The sequence below is a fragment of the Mirounga leonina genome, unplaced genomic scaffold (assembly GCF_011800145.1).
Source record: "Mirounga leonina isolate KUSES-001 unplaced genomic scaffold, KU_Mleo_1.0 Mir_101664, whole genome shotgun sequence".
Lineage (NCBI taxonomy): Eukaryota > Metazoa > Chordata > Mammalia > Carnivora > Phocidae > Mirounga > Mirounga leonina.
This window is the reverse complement of record NW_023270175.1, coordinates 12,283,961-12,298,984: the sequence shown is the minus strand read 5'-3', so window position 1 is coordinate 12,298,984 and position 15,024 is coordinate 12,283,961. Positions and strand designations below refer to the sequence as shown.

At 40.0% G+C, this 15,024-nt stretch overlaps 1 pseudogene; it reads left to right on the top strand.

Annotated features, from left to right (window-relative positions):
- The first annotated feature begins 10,266 nt into the window (after nt 1-10,266).
- Nucleotides 10,267-10,852, top strand: LOC118010942 (annotated as a pseudogene).
- The last annotated feature ends 4,172 nt before the right edge of the window (nt 10,853-15,024 follow it).

Below are 15,024 nucleotides of genomic sequence, written 5' to 3'. Positions count from 1 at the left end.
TGGACACTGTATGCCATTTAATATGGCTGACTTTAGGCTGACAGTTAAGAAGAGTTGGGGTGTAATCATCAGTTACCAATATGATAGAGTAGCAAGCAGGTTACGAGTTTTAATGCTAATTGAGGATACTTTTCTTTTTCTTAAAAATTCCATTTTAACCTACCTATTTTCACATGTTTTAAATGAAGTTCAAAACTTAGATACAACAAAACTTGGATTTACCCAACAGATCAATTAAGGCAAGGGCTCTCAGTGGTACAAAGGAGGCTATGTAATTTTCTGAAAACCTAATAAATGCTACAAATCCTCTCTCCTCTGGAGAAAAATACACATGCACACTAAATTATGCATTCAGTTGATGGAGGTTTACAGACTCCCCACAGACCATCAACGAAACCCAGACTAAGAAGCCCTGGTATGTGTACCATCACTCACTTACCACTCTTGCCCCAGTAAAGTAGGAGCCTAAGCCTCTCCTAACCCTGAGAACAACCTGGGAACTTCTCTTGAAGGCTGTTAAAAGCCCACAGAAGACATATGTGGGCTCCTTTAACAGACACTTGGGTTCTCACAAGGACTACATACAGCAAATATCTAGGCAATGATGGGGTTGCCATGGTGAGGTGATTAGGAACTCAATTTTGTAGTTTAACCAATATGTTTTTGAGCTTCTGTAAATCAGGCAAAATGGAAGGCAGGTTGGAGAGAATAGTCCAAAGAAAACTAAGTTTTCTTGAAGGGTCTCATTCAAAGTTTAGGGGTCATGTTCTCCACATTGCTTGCCGTATTACAAGTATGCTGGAACATCTTCTACTCCATTGTCAGGAACTGCTCCCCACCTTCCTAGTTCTGCTTTTTTCTAATGGGGACTTCAGAATATCAACTTGTCAATGCTCTGATTCTCAGATATCAAGAGTTAAACTGTGTGAGATCTGTTTTCCAGGGGACAAGCTGCTGGGGGAGGCAAAGTTAAAACAGGCTGCATACAGCAAATAACAGGAATCAGACATCAGGCAAAAAGCAAGTGGTAAACTATGTTCAATTAACTTCTATTATTACATATTTTTTAAACTTTCAGTGTAGGCATGGCATGGTTATTCTTAACCCATCTCCCTCCTACGGAGAGCTGTGTTTTAAGGGTCGGAATGCAGTATCATTCAGATTTAAAGATAACAATCCTGGCCTTCCCCAAGAAAATGTGAATGCAGAGTTTCTCCTCCATAAGAATCAACCCTAGTCCTTCAACCCTTATGATTAAAGATATGCTTTTGAGGGGTGCCTGTTTGGCTCAGTCAATAAAACATGTGACTCTTGATCTTGGGATTGTAAATTCGAGACCCACGTTGGGTATGGAGATTACTTTAAAAAAATAAAATCTTAAAAGAAAAACATATGCTTTTGAGAGAATGCTGGTCAAGTCAAGTCAGGAGTACAAGCTGTGGCTGAAGAATTAAGACATGTGGTTCTAGACAGGGATGATATCCAAAGAGAAAATTAAGAACATCAATGGTAGCTCTGAAAAGAAAATGAGCTTGAATGATTTTGAATGATTTTCAAAATGATTTTGAAATTAACTGGTAAATAGTATATTGAAATATGACAGAAAAAGAAATTGAAAGAGAACCTTAGAACTGCAAAAATAGGATTCATCTTGTTCTAATGCTCAGCTAACACAGGAAAGCAGCTCTTATCTTAATGTCTTCAGAAATGAGACCCATTGAGATATACAAGTGACAGTTATGCCACCTATTCATGGGACTTAAAGGATAAATACAAACATATCCACCAATAGGGAGGATAGGCTTTCAAGTTCTCAAGGGTTGGTCCTGCATTTTCTGCTCTACTCTGGCTATATTTTCTTCCTAAAAGACCTCACCTAGTCCCAGGCTTTAAATACCATCTATACGCCAATTTTTCTCAAATTTATTTCTCCAGCCCTGACTTCCTCCAGATTTGTATACTCAACTGTCTACTTAATTGCAATTCCAAGGGTAACCAATAAAAAAATAACTAAAATACACACAGAAAATGAAAAGAGAAGGGAATCAAAATGGTACCAAAAAACCCCACAAAAGGCAATACTGAAGAAATTGAGGAACATAAATGATGTAAGCAATATAGAAAATAGCAAAATGGCAGAATTAAATCTTTCCTTTAAAACAATTTTTAAAAAACATTTGTGGGGCACCTGAGTGGCTCAGTCGGTTAAGCGTCTGCCTTCAGCTTGGGTCATGATCCCAGTGTCCTGGGATCGAGCCCTACATCGGGCTCCCTGCTCCGCGGGGGGCCTGCTTCTCCTTCTCCTTCTCCCTCTCCCACTCCCCCTGCCTATGTTCCCTCTCTCACTGTGTCTCTCTCTCTCTGTCAAATAAATAAATAAATAAATAATTTTTTAAAAAGTTGTTATAAGGGATGCCTGGGTAGCTCAGTTGGTGAAGTGTCTGCCTTCAGCTCATGTCATGATTCCAGGGTCCTGGGATCAAGTCCTGCATCGGGCTCCTTGCACAGCAGGGGGCCTGCTTCTCCTTCTCCCACTCCCCCTGCCTGTGTTCCCTCTCTCACTGTGTGTCTCTCTCTCTGTCAAATAAATAAATAAATAAATAATTTTTTAAAAAAGAAGTTGTTATGAGGGATGCCTGGGTAGCTCAGTCGGTGAAGTGTCTGCCTTCAGCTCATGTCATGATTCCAGGGTCCTGGGATCGAGTCCTGCATCGGGCTCCTTGCTCAGCGGGGACCCTGCTTCTCCCTCTGCCTGCCGCTCCCCCTGCTTGTGTGCTCTCTCTCACACAAATAAATGAATAAAATCTTTATAATTAAAAAAAAAAGTTATGAGACCAAAAAAAAATTATGAGACAAAAAAAAATGACATCATGTATTGATAAAAGGGTCAATTTATCAAGAAGAAATAACAATTATAGACATACACACAAACAAAAGAGCCCCAAATTATGTGAAACAACCATTGACAGAATTGGAGAAATAGTTCTACAATAATAGTTGTAAACTTCAATAGTCTATAGATATATGCACAAACAAAAGAGCCTCAAAACATGAGAAACAATCACTGAAAGAACTGAAGAGAGAAATAGGCAGTTCTACAATAATAGTTGGAGACTTTAATGCTCTACTTCCAATAATGGATGGACATCTAGACTCAAGATCAATAAGGAAATAGAGGATTTAAACAACAGTATAAATCAAATACACCTAACAAACATACAGGAACGCTCCACCCATCAACAGAATACACATCCTTCTCAAGTGCACGTGGAATATTCTTCAGGACAGACAATATTTTAGGCTACAAAACAAGTCTCAATAAATTTAAAAAGATAGAAATCATACAAACTGTCTTTTCTTTTTTTTCTTTTTAAAGATTTTATTTATTTATTTGACAGAGAGAGACACAGCAAGAGAAGGAACACAAGCAGGGGGGTGGGAGAGGGAGAAGCAGACTCCCCGCATAGCAGGGAGCCTGATGTAGGGCTAGATCCCAGGACCCTGGGATCATGACCTGAGCCAAAGGCAGACACTTAATGACTGAGCCACCCAGGTGCCCCCAAACCATCTTTTCTGACCAAAATGAAATGACTCTAGAAATCAAGAACAAGGAAAACTGGAAAATTCACAAATGTGTGGAAATTAACATACTCTTAGCCAATGGGTAAAAGAAAAAAAATTACAAGAGAAATCAGAAAATACTTTGATATAAATAAAAATGAAAATACAGCATACCAGGGCGCCTGGGTGGCTCAGTTGGTTAAGCGACTGCCTTCGGCTCAGGTCATGATCCTGGAGTCCCGGGATCGAGTCCCGCATCGGGCTCCCTGCTCAGCGGGGAGTCTGCTTCTCCCTCTGACCCTCCCCCCCTCTCATGTGCTCTCTCTCATTCTCTCTCTCTCAAATAAATAAATAACATCTTTAAAAAAAAAAAAAGAAAACACAGCATACCAGAACTTATAGGAGTCAGTGAAAGCAGTGCTCAGAAAAAATGCATACCTCTAAATGCATATATTAAGACAGAAACTATTTCTCAAAGTAATAGGCTAACTTTATGCCTTAAGGAATCAGAAAAAGAAAAGTAAACCAAACTCAAAGCTAGCAGAAGAAATAATGAAGAGAGCAGAGATCAGTGAAATACAGAAGAGAAAATCAAAGAGGATCATAAAACCAAAAGTTGGTTTATTTAAAAGATCAACAAAATTGACATTTACTTAGACTAAGAAAAAAATCTAAATAATGAAAATCAGAAATACAAGAGGCAACATTATTCCAAACCTTAGAGAAATTTAAAAAAAATTATAAATGAATACTTTGAACAATTTTACACCAATAAATCACCAAATTACTAAATTGACTTAAGATGAAAGAGAAAATCTACGGGGCACCTGTGTGGCTCAGTCAGTTAAGCATCGGACTCTTGATTTTGGCTCAGGTCGTGATTTCAGGGTCGTGAGATGGAGCCCCAAGTTGGGGCTCTGAGCTCACTGGGGAGTCCACTTAAGATTCTCTCTCCCTCTCCCTCTGCCCCCCATCTTGCGAGCATGCACATGTACTTTCTCTCTCAAATAAATGAAGAAATTAAAAAAAAAAAAGATTGGTGCGAGCCAAGCTACTCATGCTGTTTGACAAAGTCCAAGTATGGGGGACGATCCTGAAAACAGGAGACTCCACAGCTGGCTCCTGCTATTCTCTCTCATTTTGTTTATGGCAATCTTTATAATTGTGGGAATATTTCTGGGGTTTCATGATAAAGTGACTACTCATCTTAGTTACACCTATCTAAGCAATCATAATGAAACTAATTCCACGAAGAATTAGTTTCTATAGAACAAAATAACAAGACGGTCACGCTCTGTCTAGCACCTTTCTCTTTGCGTACTGTTTTTTAGTTTTAGCGAAAGCCAATAAGCGGAAATCAATAAAGGTCATGTTAATCATTACAAAGGAAAAATGAAGGAAGGCTATGGCTGTAATCCAGAAAGTGATCTCAGATTTGGAAAAACAAAAATATCCTAACATATAAATAAAGTTCCTGCGAGGCTGTCAGGAGGAGATGCTTGCAACCTGATCCTGTGTCTGTGTCTCCTCATTCGCCGACGCCGTCCTTTCCTACGAGAGACCCACCCCGGCTGGAGCTGGACTCCGGCAAAAGATGAAATAGAAAATCTGAATAGACCTGTAATAAGTAAGAAGATCAAACTGATAATCAAAAACCTCTCAACAAAGAAAGTCCAGGACCAGCTGGCTTCACTAGTGAATTCTACCAAACATTTAAAGAAGAATTAACAGTATCAGTATCCTCGTTACTCAAGTATTTTGATTTCTCAGTTGTAAGAATACACAAAGCTCCTTCCTGTAATGCATTTCAATTCTTAGAACACTTTTCTCTCAAATCTTTAAATAATTGACTTATTCTTATCCTCAGATCTTAGTTTAATTGTTTCTCCTTAATGGAGTCCTTCCTAAATCATGCTAACAGTTCCCGTCTATTTATTTTTTATCACAGCACAGTTTATTTCAGAACACTTACCCTGAAATTAACCTTCCTCATTTATTTGTTTGCCTTTTTTTTTTAAGATTTTATTTATTTATTTGACAGAGAGAGACACAGCAAGAGAGGGAACACAGCAGAGGGAGTGGTACAGGGAAAAGCAGGCTTCCCGCGGAGCAGGGAGCCCGATGTGGAACTTGATCCCAGGACCCTGGGACCATGACCTGAGCCGAAGGCAGATGCTTTAACAACTGAGCCACCCAGGAGCCCCTATTTGTTTGCCTTTTAATCTTGTCTTCTCACTAAGCTGAAGTACTATGAAGGCAGAAGCCTTGTCCACTTTATTTTCAGTTGTATAGCCAGAGCCTAGTAAAATACCTGACACATGGTAGAGTTTCAGTAAATTTTAGTGAATAACTAAAAGGAAACACTTTATACAACCATTAGATATTAGGTGTGCCTGGCTGGCTCAGTTGGAAGAGCATGTGACTCTTGATCTCGGGGGAGGGGGGGAGGTCATGAGTTCGAACCCCACATTGGAGGTAGAGATTACATAAATAAATAATTTTTTTAAAAAGCCCTTAGATAGGGGCGCCTGGGTGGCTCAGTCGTTGGGCGTCTGCCTTCAGCTCAGGTCACGATCCCAGCGTCCTGGGATCAAGCCCCACATCGGGCTCCCTGCTCGGGCGGGAAGCCTGCTTCTCCCTCTCCCACTCCCCTTGCTTGTGTTCCCTCTTTCGCTGTGTTTCTCTCTGTCAAATAAATAAAATCTTTAAAAAAAAAAAAAAGCCCTTAGATATTAATCCGTGACTAAAAAATTGGCATAAGAAATAACTAGGTTTTGGGCGCCTGGGTGGCTCAGATGGTTAAGCGTCTGCCTTCGGCTCAGGTCATGATCCCAGGGTCCTGGGATCGAGTCCTACATCGGGCTCCCTGCTAGGCGGGGAGCCTGCTTCTCTCCCTCTGCCTCTGCCTCTCTCTCTCTCTCTGACTTTCATGAATAAAAAAAAAAAAAAATTTAAGAAATAACTAGGTTTCAAGTTAATATATAGCAAACCAAAACATTTGTCTCTGATGCATTCCATCTTTCTCTACTCTAATGTTTTAAACATATAAATTATTAAATATTCTAGAAATTTAAGGTGAAGAATGATTTTTTCTAACTGTAGCTAAATATTATCCTTTGGCGTTACTCTTCAGACAAGCAAATATCATAATCCCTTTAAGGAGGCTAAAAAAGGCCGAACTACTAATGCTTTATTTGGACATAAACTTAAAATGATAAACAAAAGTCATCGTAGATACTATTAATAAGTAACAGTAAACATATATCAGTATTCCCTGAAGGGAGATCCTGAATAGTTAAGACACTGCCTCAGTGTTAAGTATAGGCATATCGGCCTAAGATACAGAGTTTAATCTCAGCGTACATTCTCACAAGAGTTCCAGACCACGCTGAAATGAAAGGGAAGAATGACAGCTTCATTTCAGTCACATTTTCAAAAGTTAAGTTGCCTGTTTTTTGTTTTGTTTTGCTTTTTTTTTAGAGAGAGAACGTGCAAGCAGGGGGTGGGGAGGGGCAGAGGGAGAGGGAGTGAGAGAATCCCAAGCAGGCTCCATTGCAGGGCTTGATCCCAGGATCCTGAGATCATGACCGGGCCTAAATCAAGAGCTGGCCACTTAACCAACTAAGCCACACAGGCACCCCTCGTGTGATTTTTTTTAATGCTGGTTTAGATTTCTAAAATTATTACCCAAAATTGTCAAATGGCCAGAACTTCTGGACAAATATCTTATAATCCCATGAACTCACACAATAAAAATGACCCAAAAATTTAGTTGAGGCACTTGTACTACTAGAGAGTCCTTAAAAGCTAAAGGACTGGGCGCCTGGGTGGCTCAGATGGTTAAGCGTCTGCCTTCGGCTCAGGTCATGATCCCAGGGTCCTGGGATCGAGTCCCGCATTGGGCTTCCCGCTCCTTGGGAGCCTGCTTCTCCCTCTGTTTCTGTCTCTCATGAATAAATAAATAAAATCTTTAAAAAAAAAAAAAAGCTAAAGGACTACCCAAATCCACACTTTACTTAGAGGTCAGAAAGGGAAAAAACAAAAGAAATTAAGTATTGTCAGCAGTTAGGAACCATCCATATAACTAGAAATATTCTCCTTAAAAATATTTATCACTTTAACATGTATTGAATGCTTACAATGGACCAGGTTTTTCTAAGTGCTTATAATCTTTATTGCATAGAAATGTCACAATAACTCAAAAAGGCAGGTGCTACCATGATGCTCACTTTACTACTAAAGAAACCGAGGCTCTGAAAGGTTAGATAACTTGCCAAAGGCTCACAGGTAGTTAACAGCAAAGCTAGCGGTCTAAGCCATGCAGTCTGATTCCTTTGACAGTATTATCTAAAGAGGTTAAAGATTGGGGCGCCTGGCTGGCGCAGTTGGTAGAACATGTGATTCTTGATTTGGGGGTTGTGAGTTCAAGCTCATGTTGGGTGTAGAGTTTACTTTAAAAAAATTTTGTTTTAAAATAAAAGGGATATGGACTCTACATCTTAATAAATCAACATTCACTCAATAGGCTCAGTTAATATGTACAAGTCTAGGTAGTCCACCCTACTTTTCTGTCCCCTTTCCAACTGAGAATCCTGAGCAACAGGAGTTAAGATGCTTATGGCAAAAGCCATCATTTCATGTTGAAAAAGAAGGGGAAAAAACTCTATGAACAATAAAGAGGTGATTGCATTTCCAGGAAAGTAGCAAACCATATAACCCTACGTTATCTTACTGTGGTCATAAAGTCTGCCAGTTAAAACAGTCTTTCTGTAACTTCTGTGGCCTTGGACTACAGTTTACTATTATTGACCTCAAAGCTAATCACTGTATCTATCTCCACTCTAACAAAAACCACTTTAGGATAAGTACAAGAGCTAAGTCTTCATTTGTTGCAAGGATAACACAGATGCTACAGGCTTCCAATTTCTGTTTCTATTTCCACCTTGGTACAAGTGCCATATCTTTCAGCAGAGGTAATCATATAAGCCATTAATGGGTACCACCTCGGGAGGAGTCAGAGGATGAGATCCAACACAAAGCCTCTTCAGCAATCTCCCACCAGCATTAGAGAGCCCATTAATCCTAGGTAGTTCTGCTTTCCTTCAAAGAGATAAAGGAGCTCCCACTTCCAAGGAGGTCAGAGACAGATGAAGTGAGAGGCAGGAATGACTCTTAGAGTGACAAGAATATTTATTACCTAGTAATAAAAGTATTCCTCTGTTTTAACATAATTGTGTTCTGATGCTATATCAAAATAGCTGCATCCAAATACCTCCACTACCTAAAATGGCTATATCTCATTTTGCCCTGGACTTCTGATTCTATGATAAGATGGAGGAGGAAATGTACTTCTCCATATTCTTTCACTAAGTATAATTACCAACCCTGAACATTATATATAAAAACAGAAGATGACTCTGGAAGATGGAGAGAAGAAAGACCAGGTAGGAACCTTGAGACTCAAGGAATGGCATGATGGTAAATTCCCTGAGTTTTCCTTTTGCCTAATATATGCTGAATTGGGTGCAGTAGAATCTTGTAACCAGGATACACCCATGAATACAGACTAAAAGTGTTCCAAGTGGGCGCCTGGGTGGCTCAGTCGGTTGGGCGTCTGCCTTCGGCTCAGGTCATGATCCCGGGGTCCTGGGATCGAGCCCCGCATCGGGCTCCCTGCTCCTCTCCCACTCCCCCTGCTTGTGTTCCCTCTCTCGCATTCTCCCTCTCTGTTGAATAAATAAAATAAAATCTTTTAAAAAAACAAATAAATAAATAAAGGTGCTCCAAGTAAAACCTGTTCTCTCTAGCCGAAGGACCAGGATAAAGGCAGCTTGATAAGACAGAAAACTTTTAGACAATAATCACCTTACTCCAGCCAAATACCATGGGATAAAAATTGTGGTTGCACACAACCCATGACAGGATAAGCCAGGTAGGAAACCTAGACTTCTACCTTTACAAAGCTGTAACTAGTCATCTCTTCCCCCATACTAGGTTGGTGACAAAAAAAAAAAAAAAGGCAGAGTAGATATCTGGAACTTTCATTCTGACCCAGTGATAAGGAGCCCCCCGACCCCCGCTTCCATGGTGACAGTGGAGGCCATGTGAGGAACAGTAATGAGGCACTCTTTCTCCTCCCAGCCAAGGTGATGTCAGCAGAGGCCTAGTAAAGACATGAAATTTTATCCCTGCCCAAAAACAACAAGAGGTTCTTATTCGTGGAATGTCAAAGGTGGCCTAGTAGGAAATATGCACTTCCATCCCTAATTGGCAGTAATGAGGCAACATACCATTTCCCACCCTTGTGTGGTGACTGAGGAGTCCTATAAAAGTTTAATAAGATCCAGAGTCTCATAACATAATAGCCCCAATTGCCAGGATACACAAAAATAATCATTCATCATACTAAGAATCAGGAAAATCTGAACGAGGAAAAGAAAATCATCAGATGAAAACAAGAGACACAAATAATAGAATTACGTGACAAGGATGTTAGTCATCATAATGTTTCAATGAAAAATTATGTAAAAGATTGAAGAAAATGAAAAGATAGAAAGTCCCAAAGTTCCCATCAAATAAATATAGTGTCCCAGCAAAGAAATAGAAGACATAAAGAAAAATAAAATTTTAGAACTGAAAATATAGTACCAAAATGAAAAATTGCTAGAAGGAGCCCAAAGCAGAATAAAGTTGATAGGGGAAAGAATGAGTGGACATAAAGATAGGATAGTAGAAATTACCCATTCTGAGAAGTATGAGCAGGAACTCAGGAAGACTCAGCTTATTAAAGCTGTCCCAGTGACAAAAACAAGCTCTGTGTTTGAAGAGCCAGTGTCAGTAAATTCACCAATATAATGATGAAAGGAGGAAACAAAGTACTGGCCAGATCCCTCATGATGCAGACTCTGGAAGCTGGGAGAAGGAAGGAGTTTGAGAAGTACCATGCTGCTTCTGCAGAGGAACAGACAACCATCCAACGCAACCCCTACACCATCTTCCACCAAGCACTGAACAACTATGAGCCTGTGATTGGGCTGGTACCCATCTTCAGAGGTGACCATTTCTACCAAGTCCCTGTGCACTAGCTGAGCGGCGTCATCGCTTCCTGGTCATGAAGTGGATGATTACTGAGTGCAGGGAGAAGAAGCGCTGGTGGATGCTGATGCCAGAGAAGTTGTCACAGGAGCTGTGGGAGGCTTTTCACAAACAGGGCCCTGTGATCAAGAGGAAGCATGACATGCACAAGATGGCGGAGGCCACCCATGCCCTGGCTCACTCCTGTTGGTGGTAGATGGAGGGTAGAGGCTCACGGAGGAGCCCAGGGCTTTCTGCTGCAAGAAACAACAGGAACCACTGTCATGGTGAAAAACACTTGTTGGTTAAGGATGTAGTTCCCTTTTAAAGGCCGGCAGGTCTCATAAGGGTGGAGCAACATATGTATTGCTTGTAAGTCCTTTCTTTGGGGGCTAAAACTTGCTCTTCCTGTCCCATTTCCTTACAAAGAGGGAACATATCAATTTGGATTTCCCCCAGGAAACATAGGGCCCATCCAGCCACTCTTCCCTCAATTCAGGGTAGGACTTAGGACAATACTAAAGGAAGCGGGATTGGTTTTTTGTTTTTTGTTTTTAAGATTTATTTATTTATTTTAGAGAGAGGAAAGTAGAGAGCACGTGGGGGGAAGGGAAGAGAAAGAGGGGAGAAAGAATCCCAAGCAGACTCTACGCTGAGTGTGAGCCCGATGTGGGGCTTGAGCCCACAACCCCTGAGGTCACTACCTGAGCTGAAACCAAGAGTTGGACGCTCAACTCACTGTGCCACCCAGGCACCTCAAGAAGCAGTTTTAATATTAGAAAAGGTGAATTAGAAAATTCTCACCCTGGGGGGTGCCTGGGTGGCTCAGTCAGTTAAGCATCTGCCTTTGGCTCAGGTCATAATCCCAGGGTCCTGGGATCGAGCCCCGCATCTAGTTCCCTGCTCAGCAGGGAGCCTGTTTCTCCCTCTGCCTCTGCTTGCTGCTCCCCCTCTTGTGCTCTCTGTCAAATAAATAAATAAATAATATATATATATATTTTTAAAGATTTTATTTATTTATTTGACACAGAGAGAGTGAGAGAGGAATCACAAGTAGGCAGAGTGGCAGGGAGTGGCAGAGGGAGAAGCAGGCTCCCCGCTGAGCAAGGAGCCCAATGTGGGACTCGATCCCAGGACTCTGGGATCATGACCTGAGCCGAAGGCAGACGCTTAACGACTGAGCCACCCAGGCGCCCCCCCAAAAAATTGTTTTAATTAAATAAAAAAATAGAAAGAAAATTCTCACCCTGAACTGGTATGGCATGTGATGTGGCTCTGTCATTTACTAAAACTGAATGGAAAATTTTAAAAAAGGATAAAGTAAAAAGAAATGACCAATACTGAACAACAGAAAAAAAAATAGATGGGAAAAAAATACTTAGGGACCTGTAGTTCTATAACAAAAGATCTAACATTCACGCCATCAGAGTCCCATAAAGTGATAAGAAAGAATGGCACTTAAGTAGTATTCAAAGAAACAATGGCTGAGGGGTGCTTGGCTGGCTCAGTTTGTAGAGCATGTGACTCTTGATTTCAGTTTGTGAGTTCAAGCCACATCACTGAGTGTAGAGCTTACTTTAAAGGAAATAAATAGGGCGCCTGGGTGGCTCAGTTGGTTAGGTGACTGCCTTCGGCTCAGGTCATGATCCCGGAGTCCCGGGATCGAGTCCCACGTCGGGCTCCCTGCTCAGCAGGGAGTCTGCTTCTCCCTCTGACCCTCCTCCCTCTCATGCTGTCTGTCTCTCATTCTCTCTCTTGCAAATAAATAAAATCTTTAAAAAAAAAAATTTAAAGGAAATAAACAAATAAATAAAAAAGAAATAATGGCTTAAAATTCCCCAAATTTGGTGAATGACATAAACTTACAAATGCAATAAATCTACAAATGCAAAAACCTCAAACAGGATAGACCCAAAGAAATTCATGCCACAATACATTAGAATCAAACTCCTGAAAATTAGAGACAAAGAAAACCTAGAGAGTAGCAAGAGAGAAATGACACCTTACTTTCCAGGGGAAAAGAACATAAATTACAGCACATTTCTCAATACAAGTTCGGGGTGAGCACAGCCAGGAGGTGGGTGCTCCCTTCCTCCACACAACTCCCACTCATGGCTCTCCCTTGAGGCCAGAAGGGAGTGGCACACTATTTTTAAATGCTAAGCAAAGAAATATCAACCCAGAATTCCATATCCAGTGAAAATATTCTTCATGAAAAAAGGACAAATCAAGACTATATCAGATGAAGGGAAATTAAGAGAATTTGTCACCAGCAGAGTCACCCTAAAAGAACGGCTAAAGGAAATTAATGAAGCAGGAAGGAAATAATAAAAGAAGGAATCTTGGAACATTAGGAAGGAAGAAAGTATAATGAGAAGAGTCAAAAATTGGGCAATACAATAGACCTTCCTTTTCCTCAAGTTTCTAGACACTAAAAATGAACTATCTGGAAAAAAAAATTTTTTTTAATCACATGTACAATGTCATCAAAACAACAAAACACTTAGGAATAAATTTAACCAAGGAAGTGAAGCTCTATACTGTGAAAACTGTAAAACACTGATTAAAGAAATTGAAGAAAATGTAAATAAATGGAAAGATATCCCATGTTCATAGGTTGGAAGAATATTGTTAAAATTTCCATACTACCCAAAGCCATTTGTAGATTCAATGCAATCTCGACCAAAATTCTAATGCTATTTCTCATAGAAATAGAACAAACAATCCCAAAACTCATATGGAACCACAAAATACCCTGAATAGCCAAAGCAATCTTGAGAAAGAACAAAGCTGGAGACATCACATTCCTGATTTCAAACTATATTACAAAGCCATAGTAATCAAAACAGTATGGTACTGTCATAAAAACAGGCACACACACCAGAGGAACATAGTTAAAAGCTCAGACATAAACCCACACATATATGGTCGACTAATATGTAACAAGGGAGCCAAGAATAGACAATGAGGAAATGATAGTCTCTTTAAGAAGTGGTGTTTGGAAAACCGGATAATCACATGCAAAAGAATGAGCCCTGATGTGATACCACTAACAAAAATTAACTCAAAATATTTTAAGGATTTAAATATAACACCCAAAACCTTATAGCTCCTAGAAAAAGACATAGGAAAAATGCTCCTTGACATTAGTGTTGGCAAGGATTTTTTGGATACAATTCCAAAAGCACAGGCAACAAAAACAAAACAAAAAAAATCATCAAGAGGGATTTAATCAAACCAAAAGGCTTCTGCACTGCAAAAGAATCAATCAATAAAATGAAAAGGCAACCTATGGAATGGGAGAAGATATTTGCTAACCATCTATCTGATAAGGGGTTAATATACAAAATGTATAAGGAACTCATACAACCCAAGAGCAAAAATAACCAATAGAAAATCCAAAAAAATCCAATTTAAAAATGACCAGAGGAACTGAATAAACATTTTTCCAAAGAGATATACAAATGACCAATAGGTACATGAAAAGGGACTCAACATCACTAATCATCAGGGAAATGCAAATGAAAACCACCTGTTAGAATGGCTATTATCAAAAAGACAAGAGATAACAAGTGTTGGTAAGGATGTGGAAAAAGAGGACCTTCGTGCACTATTGGTGGGAATGTAAATTGGTGCAGCCATTACGGAAAGAAGTAGGGAGGTTGTTCAAAAAATTAAGAATAGAACTATCATATGATCTAGCAATCTCACTTCTGGGTATATATCCAAAGGAAATGAAATTAGGATCTCAAAGGGTATCTGGTCTCCCATGTTCATTGCAGCATTATTCACAGTAACCAAGACATTGAAATAGCCTAAGAGTCTAAGTATCAATGGAATAAGTTGTGACACACAGACACACACAATGGAATATTTTTCAGCTATGAGAAAGAAGGAAGGCCTGCCATTTGCAACAACATTTGGACCTTTACGCTAATTGAAATAAGTCAGAGAAAGACAAATACTGTATGATATCACTTATACATGAAATCTAAAAAAGCCAAACTTGGAGTGCCTGGGTAACTCAGTTGGTTGTGTCCAACTCTTGATTTTGGCTCAGGTCATGGTCCCAGGGTCGTGAGACTGAGCCCTGCGACAGGCTCTGTGCTGGGCGTGGAGTCTGCTTAAGATTCTCTCTCTCCTCTCCCTCTGCCCCTCCCCTGTCTTGCTCTCTCTCTCAAAAAAAAAAAAAACTTAAAAAAAATAAAAATAAATTAAAAAGCCAAACTCACAGAACAGAGAGTAGAATGGTTCTTGCCAGGGTTCTCGGGGCAGGAGAAATGGGAATGTGTTGGTCAAAGGGTACAAACTTTCAATTATAAGATAAGTAAGTTCTTAAGATCTAATGTACAGCATGATGACTATAGTGAGCAATACTACATTATTTAC